The following is a 14,801-nucleotide window of genomic DNA, read 5'->3' as shown; positions in this document are numbered from 1 at the left end:
ATGTCAAAAAAGGGGTTGTCACTCGCTAGTTTCGATAACGTTCGAGACGATTTGCAATTCCTTTGTATAACAAAGTTTGGCAATTTTTTTTTTCAGTTGGTTACCGTTTCGCATTTTCTTTTGAATTGGCTTGCCTAACAAAGCGATTCACGCCTTGCTGTAACCATAGGCGGGGGGGGGGGGACGGGGGGGACCTGTCCCCCCTAAATCTGAGGTGGGGGACGATCCCCCCTTAAAATATGGTGGGTTTTTTTTTTTTTTGCTTGTCAAAAAATTTTGTTGGCCCCCCTAAAGTTTTGTTTGATAACCTCGTTTTTTTTTTTGCTTGTTAAAATTTTGTGGTGGTCCCCCTAATTTGTTTGGCTTCCGCCGCCAATGGTTGTAGCCCTTTGAAAGCAAATTTGCCAAACTTTAAAGTTTATTGCAAAACCGGCATCAGAGATCCGTCTCTTCATCGAGGCCTTCAATTAATTTCTAGATAACGCGGCTTCGGACCAATATATATTTTTTTAATGCGATCACACATAGCCTATATAGATGGCGGTTCTTGGCGGTTTTCAGGGCCCTTTTTGAGCTTGACCAATCATCTTTCAGTGGATAACAACGTTTGTAATTTTCTTATGAACTGTGCTTGCCTGACATAGCAACACCGCACCTTATCGTAACCCATTGAAAATAAATAGACCAAGATCTGCAATAAAGGGCTCTCATTGCACCCCGCTTCGGCGGGAAAACCACCATGAACCGCCATCCAAATCGGCGAGGCGTGATCGTTCCTTCACTCAATAACTTTCAATCAAAGTCGTAAGAAGAAATCTCGAAATGTGTTTAAATTCCTAACATGACTTTCGATCGATAGCCTTGTTCAGACGCGTGAGATCTAGTCTGCTATGCAGACTCTGAATAGCTCGTAAGGTGGGATCTCAGCGCGCGAAGCAAACCAGCCCGAAAGGGCGAGCGAAGCGAGCCATTTCACAATCTGCAGCCACAGTAGACCTAGTCTGCTATGCAGACTCCTTGAATCAGCTGTGATACATACACTGCAGTTGTGGGTCTACATTTGTAGACTACGTGGGATCCTAGTCGGAGTAAAATTCCAATATGCATGGATTGAATTTTCAAAGATATTTATCTTATCACAACCCAGACGTAGGCTGCGTTTGTCGGAGGAAAGGTCGGAGTAGTGCCAATCTGACTGGACAGAGTTACTCCGACCTTCCTCCGACCAAGATACTTCTCGAAACCAGTACGATTATCGTGGTCGGAGGAAGGTTAGAGTGCCAACGCAATAAACCTGTTCACCAACTAAAAATGTTCCGCATACCATCCAAACACAATGATGGTCATGACCACCATGGTAGAGGTTTCATAAGTTTGATTGATTGATTGATTGATGGATGGATGGATGGATGGATGGATGGATGGATGGATTGATTGATTCATTCATTCATTCATTCATTCATTCATTTATATTCATTCATTCCTTAATTTTTTTTTATTTTTTTTTTTGGGGGGCAAGTCACCAGAAATATATATATAGTAGAGTTAAAAACAACAGGCTTGAACAGGATAACCCACGAAAGCTCGAAAGGAAAATGACCGCCAGACGTTCGTAAAGTCGCTCGTAACTTACGAACTGCTTATGAAAACACCACCCAGGACACCTTTCAGTGGTTTATCGGACAAAGCAACAGTCAATGTATGCAAATCGGATTCCATGCATTGTATAGGCCTAATGTAGTCCATTCATTTTCAACAGTTTGAAAGAAATACCTTGTTAATAGGTTCCAGGGGAAAGAACCGACCAGAAATTTGAATCACCACAGAATGAACAGATCGGGGAAGGGTTTCGTTTAAGTGGAAATGTACATGTCAGTTGCTGTTTCGACTCTATCTGAAAGACGATTTATTAGATCAAAAACAACTTGATCCATACATCTTTGGCTACTGAATAGATAGCAGGAAAACCTTTTCAACAAGTTTTATCCAGTTCGGTAAGTAAAGATAGAAGAAGAAAAGAATCTGAATAGGAAAGTTTGTTCGTTTCGGGTAGGCCTTCCTTTTTAAAGTAATTTTCATAAAACTGAGGACTTCAGTTAACAAAAGTAACTCATACACTAGCACCCCAACGTACTTGGCTCATTTTATAACATATTGAAAGTGCTTTGTTCGTCTTTGGAAGCCTCCCCCTCCTTCTCTTTCATTTAGAGCAGCTGGAAAAGGGCGACCACATATTAGACGGAGGGGTCTGATGCCAGTTTTGCGATCAATTTCAAAAGTTGCGTCAAATTTAATTCAACTGAAGCTTACTTTTTGTGTTAAGTCTTCAGATGCCCTAATAATATATTGGGTCTCGTTTCGAAATCCTAGGTCGATTCTTGCTATTTGAGGAATGCTAGATGTATAGATCCGATTTTTAAACCAAATTAATTTGAATGAATTTGATAATTTCGATATCAATGATTGGTACAACTCACGCTACGCAACAAGTTTGGATGAGCAGCAGTAAAACGTCTTCGCTGATGCAATTTATTTAATTTTCAGAGCAAGTTTATAGGTCAAGTTACACCCAATCGTAGCGGGAGAATGTCTGTTGTCATGGTTACAACCATTCTTCTTTCTTTTTAAATTATCTGGATTTTTCCTCCCTTGAATGCTTAGTTTTCCCGATTTCGAAGATAGTAACTATGAAAACATTTTTAGAAGGAGTTTCCAATTTCCTTCAATGTTTAGGATGATTTGATAAGCTTCCTTGTATCAATTTTGGACTTCATTCGAACGTCCTTTGTTTTCCTGTTGAGCGTATTATCTTCTTTGTAAAAACATGTGACGGGTTTCCAGCGGTGTGTGACGAATATTATGGTCACGTGACGGCAAAGATATCGATACCTGTTTTTAAAGTGCATCTGTTAATTGATGTTGTCTGCATGTAGCTCTGTGCTTCAATGCGCCGAAAATGATGTGAAGTTTTCTTCAACTTTTCTTAAAATTAATCTATGAAGCCAATAATATCGATATGATTTATTAATAAAAATAAAACAAGGGTTTACCTGGAGTACACGCGAATTAATAGTACTGGCACCTTTGAAGACTGGAATATCTTCAATTTTGATAAATGAGCAAGGCTTTCTTGTCTTTTGGCTCATTTTCCTCATTTTACTAGAATGAACTTCAATAATCAAATAAATATCTTTGGGATATAATTAAACAAACAGTGCAGATAATTTATCATCATGAAACGCATTCCACGTGACTGTAAAAACAATGAGTGTCATCGCTCGCCGGACGCCAGAAAACTGTCCCTAAATATTACATTCACATTCATAACCCATATTTATTAAAGACAGAGAGCTGGTGAGGGAGATACGGTCTCTGTCCCGGTAAGTACATAATTAGTTAGAGTAATAAAATAAGAAATCGACATATTTCATTACTCTTTATTTTGACAATAGCAAATGTCTTTAGAGCCCTTTGTATCGATTCGGACTTATCTCGAAACTGTATCTATACATGTACATGTATATAGCACAAAATGTACACTTCTCTCTCTCTCTCCATATTTGCATATCAAAGTATTGGTAAAAAAACGAAATGACCATTCTCTTGGCTAACATGTGTCCGACCGAGAAAAATAGTCAACTCAACCAAATTCCTGGTAGATTTTAACCAATAATTTGGTTGTTTTGACCATTTTCTTCGGTCGTATTCATATTGACCAAGAGAATGGTCATTTTGACCAATTCTTTTTAGAGTGAAGTTTAAGTATGTCCCTTCCAACCGCATCAGATTCTGAGTAGAGTGGCAAATAAGAATAGCGATGAAAGGGCATACATCTGATATCGTCTGCACTTCGATTCCTGCTTGGCGACAACATGTTAAGCTCCAAGTATCTATGTGCCTCGAGCAATGTTTTGATCTGTAATCATTGAATTATGATGGGCTGGCTTGGCAGGTTCATTAGACAAGGGCAAAAATTGAGTAAAACAAAACCCGCTCCACAAAGAGGAATATAGAAAATTAAAAATTCGGCTGACCTGATATTTCAATAAGGATATTTGTTTCGCAATACACCTTTTAACTTTTAACATTCAGTCAACATTGTACCAATATTTTTACTTTAATATTTAATTATTTTTTTTAAAATGCATTCGAAACTATCAAATTGTGTTTCAATAAAGCTTTTACTAAAAAAAAAGTATATGCTGGAACTTGCAGGATAGTTTTCTAGATGGCAGAATTCCGTCATTTTGTAATTGTAACGATGTATGGATATAAGACAACTCATCGTGTGTGTATATTTATTATTAATATTATCGGATAACACAAAGAAAGTTATCAAACATGTTTATCGAAACATCCGCAAAGCTTCACGGATCCCATTAGGCCTACAGGTATTTGGGGGTATTCACAGCGCGACGCAGGACTGATCCAACAACACAGCAAATGCATTAAAAGTTCAAGTAAAATCACAATGAAAAGCTAGGAGGTCTTTGTCGAAAACTGGTGAATCGGAACAGCAGTTTCGTCCTACGTTTTAGATCTGACGAAAAAATGGCAAATATGTCGTTTATCCAGAGTCCAAGACGAAACAGCAGTTTCGATTCACCATCCCTCGACAATGTCTTTATTGTCATGAAGGGCATTTGACAATAGATTTTCATTGTTCCCTAAAGCGTTCTGCATTGCGGTTGTGAAAAATCCCTATTATGAAATGAAGACACACTAAGACACACACAGAAACCGCTCATTTTTTATAATCACAAACATAAACAATATCAATTTACATTCAAAGTATAGATGGGGATAGTCAGAAGCTTTACCAATACCGACATCTGATTTTCATTTAGCAAGATATTTCCGTAATGCGTAGTTAGTGAATATTAGTTTAAACGCAATAAGAAGAGACGTACTGGGACACTAACATGTAAATATCGAAATGATTATCAATCAACGTGTTATTCCAACGTGATCAGTGCATAAAAATAAATATAATTAAAAGAGACTAGGAGATCATGTTTGTATATCCGTTAGTTGGAATCACCACATTGAAACCAAGTTGACCTACTTCGATGACTATCGCTTTCGTGATAAAAGGGAAAGATAGCTGGGTAGGCCTACTTTAGAAAAATCATGATGGTTTGTTTAAAAAAAGACGCGTCACCTTTGTGAAAGGAGCAAAGTCATAGGCCCGTATTCTGAAGTCGGGTCTAACTTAAACTCGGGTTTAGAGTTGTGGTTTAAGTATGGATAGCCAATTGTTACATAAATCACTAACAGTAGAGATATCATATTTCAGCTCATTTGGCTCTCAAATCATTCATATATGTAATTGTCAGGGAACTATAAATAGATGATTGTCTTCAATCATCGATGAATCAGGAAAGAGCACAGTAAACATAAGGAACGTACAACTTAATAAAAAAAATGACACTTTTGGCTTCCCATAATTTTAGCACAGAGTTAGACCATGGTCTAAGTTGAACCTGACTTCAGAATACGGGCCATAGCTTTTACACTGGAGCTGGTGAATGGTGAGTGATAAATAAACATCCCACAACTGCTACTTTTAGACAGTAATATTAAGTTGTCATGAATCATTAAAAATTGGCAATTTATGCATTTCATATAACATAGCAGCTTAATAGCTGCTCATATATGACGTCACATTTAGAATTCTACTAACTTTCTTGATTAATGGATTTTCCTTAAACCTTCACCAATCTCTTATTATTGTTTACACCAAACTATTCGTCAAGATGAAATTCCTCTTTAAAGCCCCAGTCACATATAGACACGGATCCTCACGGATCAACACGGCAATGCCGGCATGATCCGGGGAGGTCCGGGATCGTTTTGCCCCGGATTGAGCGTTGATGACTGTAAACACGGCATCTACACGGCATCTTCACACGGATCTACACGGATCATGCCGGCAGAGCACGTCGTCAACACGGACCAACACGTCAGCAACACGGACCTACACGTCAGCAACACGGACCAACACGTCAGCTACACGGACCAGCACGTCAGCAACACGGACCAACACGTCAGCTACAAGGACCAACACGGATCAACACGTCAGCAACACGGACATACACGTCACCAACACGGACCAACACGTCAGCTACACGGACCAACACGTCAGCTACACGGACCAACACGTCAGCTCAAGGACCAACACGGCAGCTATATTGACCAGCAGGGCAAATGAAAATCTGCTCATAATAATGAGCTGATATTTATTTATTAATTTTTTCCCTCATCCTTGTCGCAACATTATATTATGTTGTTTTAAAAAAAAGGTATCAAAACTTAAAACTTCCTTAACCAGTAAAAACGCTGTTTTTTTATACAACACAGTTTACGGACCTACACGGCAGCTACACGGCAGCCACACGGACCTACACGGACCATCCCGGATGGCTTTGCCAACCCGGCAGTCCACGGATGACGCCGGATGTTTTTGACTGTCAAAAACATCCGGCGTCATCCGTGGACTGCCGGGTTGGCAAAGCCATCCGGGATGGTCCGTGTGGCTGCCGTGTAGGTCCGTGTAGCTGCCGTGTAGGTCCGTGTGGCTGCCTGGAGTATCCTTGGCAGTCCGTGTTTTTTTTTCCCATCAAATCTTTACAACGCTATTTACTTTATGAACTTTTCAGGAGTTGTTAAACAGTTGACACAAACTTGCTTAATTTATTTATGATTAAATGGATGATTTAACGATTCAGGATATTTTCTTACGCTTTGGAGATTGGCCCCAACCTAATATTTGTAAACTTAGTGCATGTATCAATAATTTTCTTTCTTTTTTTAAATAAATATTTACCCCAACTTTGTCTGTTATTACTATTTCACATTTCATTTTCTTAAAATAAATGTTATGTACCTGTTACATCAAAATTGTACATTAAGTTTTATACCACTGCCCTGCATCGACAGTTATGCGTCATGACCTGGGCCTATCTTAATTTTTTATTATGTTTTCTATTGACTTTGTAAATTTCTTTCCTTTACTGTGATTTCAATAACGTGATATCAAATCAAATCGAAATTAAATTTGTCGTTCAATATTTAAAGTACTTAACAACTACTGTTATAACAGTAAACTGCGTTGTATAAAAAACAGCGTTTTTGCTGGTTAAGGAAGTTTTAAGTTTTGATATCTTTTTTTTAAAACAACATAATATAATGTTGCGACAAGGATGAAAAAAAATAAATAAATATCAGCTCATTATTATGAGCAGATTTTTATTTGCCGTGCTGGTCAATATAGCTGCCGTGTTGGTCCTTGAGCTGACGTGTTGGTCCGTGTAGCTGACGTGTTGGTCCGTGTTGGTGACGTGTAGGTCCGTGTTGCTGACGTGTTGGTCCTTGTAGCTGACGGGTTGGTCCGTGTTGCTGACGTGTTGGTCCGTGTAGCTGACGTGTTGGTCCGTGTTGCTGACGTGTAGGTCCGTGTTGCTGACGTGTAGGTCCGTGTTGACGACGTGCTCTGCCGGCATGGTCCGTGTAGATCCGTGTGAAGATGCCGTGTAGATGCCGTGTTTACAGTCATCCGGGGCAAAGCTATCCCGGACCTCCCCGGATCATGCCGGCATTGCCGTGTTGATCCGTGAGGATCCGTGTCTATATGTGACTGTGGCTTTACAGTCATCAACGCTCAATCCGGGGCAAAACGATCCCGGACCTCCCCGGATCATGCCGGCGTTGCCGTGTTGATCCGTGAGGATCCGTGTCTATATGTGACTGGGGCTTACCAATTTAACCCATATTCTATTTTGTCTATTTCCAGTAACCGTATGTCCATTCCGTCTAGTACCCACTTGCTCTCACACAGCTTAGTCCATATAGTTAGATAAACTGCTTATGAACCACATTTTTATTTGATTAAAGAAAAAGAATCAACGAAGTGAACATGAGACAAACTGAAATTAGACTAAATTGGTATTAGTAATTACATTAAGTGGGCATAATACCAAGTGTAGTGCAGACCTAACGAAAATTAGACCAAATTTATTTTAGACAAAGGGGTTTAGCCCAAGTGGTGTATTAGGCTAAAGTAGGATAAAGTTTTTTTGTTTTAATCCAAGAATCACAATTAGGGAAAATCATGATATCTGTAAAAAATAAATCAATAAAAAAATGCTACATCAAACAATATACCCAACTTCTGTTGAAGGGAATCTTTAATTCCAACGTAGCGTTTGGAGGTGCATATCATGACAAAGTTGCCATGGGAACGGTGTTGAATGTTGACATGATTTGTCCATCATCTTGTGAGGAATAATGGCAAGGGTAAATGTTTGAAGGTCTTTGACATGACAAGGGCGGGACCTCCTTCCGATGTCATGCTGCCTGACGTGTGACGGAACTGGGTACCTGGGAAAAAAATTCTGAAAAAAATGAAAAGAGATATGATAATTTAAATCCAAATTATATTTCATATTTTGCTGCTCTCAATACAAGTGATTTAAATCTTGGACTAGAAATAATGACTATAATGAATCATCTGATATTGGCTCTCCTCTCGTAAGGGTTTTCAGCAGAATATTTATTAGGTAGGTAAACAATACATCGCTTTACAGATGATAAGTTCTTATTGATTGTGTGTGGTTTTTTAAGTTGTCTTGATAACAATTCTGTCAAATCTGAATAATTTTTCGATACAAAGAGGATGGATAATCATATAACTCAATTTCCGTTACAATATTTTTTTAAATTATTATTGGTCACTTAGATATTTTGAAGGTTTCAATTTCTTTCTTGTTAGGTGGAAGCTGTGGTCGCGCAGAAGTGGAGACCTTCGCAAGAAAAAAAAAGGAAAAGAAAGAAATTACTTTACCTGGACAAACATGTCCTAAATTAGTCATCGACAAGCACCACGGACCAAAACAAGTAAAAGACTCATCGACGACGGATCTCCTTATGGACACAAACCGACCATGTAATCGTATTTCCGTGAGTAATGCTTGGTCCCTCTTTCTTCATCTATTCTTGGCTTGCAAGGTAAAAAGGTGAGAGAGAAACAGTAAAAGATATACCGACAAAGATACAATGAGTATAAGGTTTAAAGAAAAGACATGAGTAATGGAGATTGATGTGAGAGTTTGTAGGTATAGGGAGAGAAAGAGAGACAGACAGACATATAAACGTGATGAAGATTATTGGGATTAGGATGAAAGAGAAGACAGCGAGAGATAAATAGATAGATATATAGATAGATAGATAGATAGATAGATAGGTAGATAGGTAGATAGACAAAGCTTATACTGATATATGGATAGATAGAGAGAAAGAAGGATATATAAATAGGATGTTGAGGTGACAAGTAGAAAGAGGAAGAGGTGAAATCGCCAGAAACTTGACTCGTTCTTAAAAATAGCAGCTCACTCCATCTCGGACACTGCTTTTGACACCGGTTGCTGAAGATTCCACCTCATTTGTTTTCTTTTTATATCGGATAACGAAATTGATATTCGGGTCCTATCCGGCTCGGATCTTTATTGGAACTATGCGAAGCAGCCCTCCACATAGGCCTTTGGGCCTCTTAACGTCGATATTTGCATAGTATGTATTGCCATATTACTTGATTAAGGTTTACAAATCACGGGTGATTCATAATGGTATTCAGAAGCTACTTTCAACTTAACCAAGTTACCAAGAATTACTTGGTAACAAGCATTCGATTATAAATATCGAATTTTCATAATTTACTTTTGGAGCAAAATTTATGGGCATCCCATTGAAGGCATTTCATTTTTTTCTCGAAAAAGTAGGAACGTCATACTTATATTTCAATAAATTGCTATTTTTACTTTTATTTTCAATTTGCGTATAACTTATTTTATTTTTTATGCTGAAAACAAAGCAACTTCTCATTTATTTCATTTTCTCTTTTTCTCATTTACCTTCAGCTGTATTCGTAAATATCTTTTCGACTTATGTTGACATCAAAGACCAATCAAATATTTCTTCCAAATCGGGGATAAACTTTCTTTGTCAAGAAGCCCAAATAAATAGAATAAAAGAAACTTCTTGCCTAGTTGTCTCGGGAAATATATATCACAATTCCGTGAGTCACATAGTAATAAATGATAAAACTAGATATCAACACTTGTGATAAACTTCATATTAGTCTTGTTGATAAGTTGTCTTGAGGAATAGGCCAGATGCGCTTCCTTTGACGTGATAGGAGTCTAACCAAATTAACGACCGATCACCCAAATTTGAACACTGATAAGGAGTATTCCACGCTACAACGACCGGTCATACGCCCTCTGTGAAGAACGTTTGATATCAATGTTCTCTATTGTCCTACAAAGTGTTGGTATTTATATGCATCAGGTCACGTTTCCAATTATGGAAAATCGCTATAAGAAGGCAAGTTAGCTCAGTCGGTAGAGTTGTGGCTTCTCAATCCGTTTTGACCCGGGTAGGGATCCCACTTGATGTGATATTGCCCTTTGGTAAGATATAAATCCTCAAATGCAAGTCCCTCTGAGAGAACCTTAAGGCTACGGCCCTTTGGTTGCCTAGTTACAAGCATTAATGCTATCTTACAAGCATTCATGTTTTCGTATCAGTCAGGTAAGAAATATACCAAAATAACTATCACGATGTGATAACTTCATATTGGCCCTTGGAAATAATGTCTTAAGAAGTGTCTCAGATGCGCTTTCCTTGACGCAATCACGGTATAAATGAATTAGTGATTGATTATTATCAATTCCTTCTGCCGCTGCAGGCATACCTTTTGATTGGAGTTGACGGATGAGCGAAAGAGAAGTTGAAATGGTCAGTTTTTCAAGGTAGGACTCGACTGACGATTTATCCAAGAAAGTCTTTTTTTTTATCCGAGAGTTACCAAAGTAACGGCGCTTCACTAAAACTGCTACCGCAAAAAATATTTGATTAAATATTAATAATGATGAAGTATGAATTAGCATCAATTTTATAGTGGGTACAATAATCATATCTAAAACATGTGCTAGGTTCTCTCCATACTTTTCTCCCAATCACTAATGGCTTCCCATTGGCCATTAACCTGCACTTAAAGTCACGTACGAAAAATAGATACAATTTTGTTTCCATGCGCTTCTCTCCATTCGGACAAGGCCACACGCTTGTCCATTCTACAATGTACTAGAAGAGCCATATCTAGAGTCGATTTCTCCCCCTTTTTTTCTTCAAGGATTCTTCTCCGTTCAGACAAGGGCACATGACATAATTGACTATTCTGCAAGTCTACTTAAAGAGTCATAACTAGAAGTCGAGTCACCTTTTCCTCTTACATGCACATCTATCCATTAAGACATGGGTACATCATTAGTCATTCTCAATCTTCATACAGTGTCATACCAAGCGTCGGTGAATCTCTTAATTTCTCTTATGCTTCTCTCTGTTCAAATATTTGCACAGGATTGAATATTCTGCAACTTTGATTGAAGAGTCATAACTAATGTTGAGCCATCTCTCCGTCTTCCACGCCATTCTCCCCATTTGGACAAGGACATGTGAAAGGTCATTCTACAACTGACTTGAAAAGTCATATTTAGAGTTTATTTCATTCATTTTCCATGCATTTCTCTCCATTTGTGCAGATATATATCATTGGCAATGCTACCACTTGTACTTAAATAGTCATACCTAGAGTAGATTTCATCTTAGTTTCTCCATGCTGTTCTCTCCATTTAAACAAGGGCACATTTACACAAATTGTCGTACAACGAATAGGGACATTATTCTTTTCCATATTTGCGTTCCTCTATTCCGATAGGAGCACATGATTGGCAATTCTACAATTTTATAATTATGAAGAGTCATGACAAGAGCCAAACCATCATTCCGTCTTCCCTGCCCTTCTCTCCATTCGGACAAGGACATGTGAAAGGTCATTCTACGACTGACTTGAGGAGTCATATTTAGAGTTGATTTTGTTTCTCCCTCCATGGGTTCCTGTCCGTTCAGACAGGGACACATAATTGTCCATTCTACAACTCTGGATGAAGTGTCCTACCTAGAGTCGATTTTTGTTGCTGTTGTTGTTGTTCGTGCGTATTTTTTATCTCCATTTCGATAAGGACATAATTATGATATGACATTCTCACTCGTTACACAAAGTGATACACCATGAACGGAGTACTAGTAATCTTTTTTTTCATGTGCATCTCTCCGTTCAGACAGGGGCACATATTTGGCAGTTCTATACCTCTGCATGAAGATTCGTGCCTAGGGATGACTCTTCTTATGTTCCATACTCTTCTCTCGGACATGGACATTTTACAACTGCACTTGAAGAGAATTACCTGAGAATATATTTTTTCCCATGCGTTTCTCTTCATTTAGACAAGCGGAAAGGAGTAGTCATTCTCAATATTTACACAAAGTGTCATACCAACAATCGAATAGTCTTCGAATGTTTCCATTTGCCCCTCTCCTTTTACACGTGGGTGCAGGGTTGGCAATTCAACACTCTTGCTTTAAGGGCCATACCTATGGTCCATTAATATGTTCATGTTCCATGCTATTATCTCCATTCGGACATGGGCACACGATTGGTAATTCAACATCTCTGATTAAAGAATCATACAGATAGTAGGATTTTCTTTCCCTTTTACATGTTGTTCTCTGTTTTTAGGCAGGGACTCACATTATCACTTATTCTAGACCTCAACTTAAATAATCGTTCCTAGAATCGTCCTATGTTTTTCCATGTGCTCCTTTAATTTAGAAAGGGGCCTATATTAGTAATTCTATACCTCTCTGAAAATTCAAACCTAGACCTATCTTTATGTTTACCCTTTTTCCATTTTTGTTTTATTTAGAAAGGGTACGTAATTGGTTATTATCTATCTTTGCTCAGAGAGTCACATATGGTGCCCATTTCATAAAGAGTTGCAATTGTTGTAGCTTTGTCATTATGGCAACTACCATGGTAACCTTGAATTTGATTGGCTGCTGAGCCCTGTTGTTATGGTAGTTGCCATAATGGCAAAGTTACAACAGTTGTAACTCTTTATGAAACGGGCCCCAGGAGTCAATTCATCTTCAGGTTTCCATGCTCTTCTCTCCATTTCCACAGGGGCACACAATGTATCGGTGTAAATATCTACTTAAATTTTATTTGGATTTCTTTATATATATATAAATCACGTAAAAGGATCTGTATCATCATTGACAAATAGAAGATTTTATGCGTTGATTCGTTCATTGGTGATATGATAATTACAGTAGCAACAATAAGAGACAGTTTCACGAAAAATTGAGAAAATGGTCAATGTTCGTAACCTAAGTAACCCGAACTACGTGCGTTTCACATCCTTGAAACGGAATACTCCAAATCCTTAAGTAGGAACTTCCCGCAAAAGCTATTAAGAAAAGGGGTGAAAATATCGTCAAAGTGGAGAAAAAATGAAAACAGCAATTATTCGCGTGAATTGACAGCCATCAGCAGTGGAAAGGCAACATTAATTTATCTAAACATGAGAAGGGGGTACATTATCAAGAGCATGGTAGCGTTGATGTACCCGGAGTCCATTTCTTTCATCTTCGTCTGGGGTACGAATGGAACCACTTCACATCCTGAAATTAGCCTAGTTGTATGTCCAGTGTTTAGTCTACCTGTTTAACATGAAAATCTAGGCTCTACTTTACATGTAGTAAGCTGAGTTAAATGACTTAATTTAGTAACTAGTGTCGTGAGTGTTGAACAGGCTGATTTGTATCATATCTATGCACGCATATTGCAAAGTAAAATAAGTAATAAAAGCTGCATTTTATGGACAACATAAATACACTTTATCTTTGCAAAATTTTGGCTTTTAATGGATCTCACATAATTTTTATCAAGTCTACGACATTTTAAAACAGCAAAATGTGCAGCGGAAACAGAAAAAATAGAACCGTGGCACACTTTTTAGGGGAGGAATAAGTAGAGAAAGAAACAGAGGAAGAGGATAAGAATGAGTATTAGTAGGCAAAGAAGGGGAAAGCAAGAAGGAGGAGAAGACGTAGAAGAAGAGGAAGAAGAAGAAGAAAGGAGAAGACGAAAGAGAAAAAGAAGAAGAAAAAGAAGCAGAGGAAAGAGGAGGAGGCGGATAATAATAATAATTATTATTATAATAATAAGAATAATAATAATATGGAAATTAACGATAAAATAGGGAAGTGGAAAAGAAGTAGAAGAATAATTTTTAGACGTTGATAGTTTTATCGCGAATAAGAAAGATTTGAATTTAGTCATATATATGTCTTTTTTTTTGCAAAAAAAACTAAGATTAATCGTCACGATGAATAATCTTTATCAATATTCGCCCAATCTTGTTTATGTTTTAGATGTAAACGGGGTGTATCAAGTTGCTCCAGCCCAGTCAATGGAGCCAAACCGACGAGATGAAAGCACCGGGGCCCTACTGGGGGTGGTAACAGACCGTCTCGGGTGAACGAGAAGGAGGCGGCGGCAGCCCGAAAGGTATACTTCCTCACACCTTTGGTCTATCCTGTTCAGACCTGAAGAATATAGCTGAAGATGTACCGTCTTTTAAAGGTAAGCCACAGTAATATTAATGCAACAATATCAACAACCAAATCTATGATAATTATTGAAAATGCTGTAATGTAATTGTTAGATTTTAATCATTATTTACAGCCTTTATCTAAGATTATTACCTCTATTTAGAATAATAAACACAAACAGTTTATACTCACCAAGCTACCAGTAGAGATGGCACTATTTTTTCAAGAACATTTTGTTCTAGACAATGCATCACTTATTATATGAAATCTTAAAGACCACTTAACTA

The 14,801-nt window shown here is 38.0% G+C and overlaps 1 long non-coding RNA gene across 1 annotated transcript; it reads left to right on the top strand.

The window, feature by feature from the left end:
* Positions 1–1,844: 1,844 nt before the first annotated feature.
* Positions 1,845–14,539, top strand: LOC129274525 (uncharacterized). The gene is made up of 3 exons (XR_010295567.1): positions 1,845–1,994; positions 8,771–8,958; positions 14,335–14,539. It is a non-coding gene; the product is annotated as an uncharacterized LOC129274525 (long non-coding RNA).
* The last annotated feature ends 262 nt before the right edge of the window (positions 14,540–14,801 follow it).

The sequence above is a fragment of the Lytechinus pictus genome, chromosome 13 (genome assembly GCF_037042905.1).
Source record: "Lytechinus pictus isolate F3 Inbred chromosome 13, Lp3.0, whole genome shotgun sequence".
Classification (NCBI taxonomy): domain Eukaryota; kingdom Metazoa; phylum Echinodermata; class Echinoidea; order Temnopleuroida; family Toxopneustidae; genus Lytechinus; species Lytechinus pictus.
The sequence above is the reverse complement of the archived record's forward strand: the minus strand, read 5'-3'. Positions and strand labels throughout refer to the sequence as shown.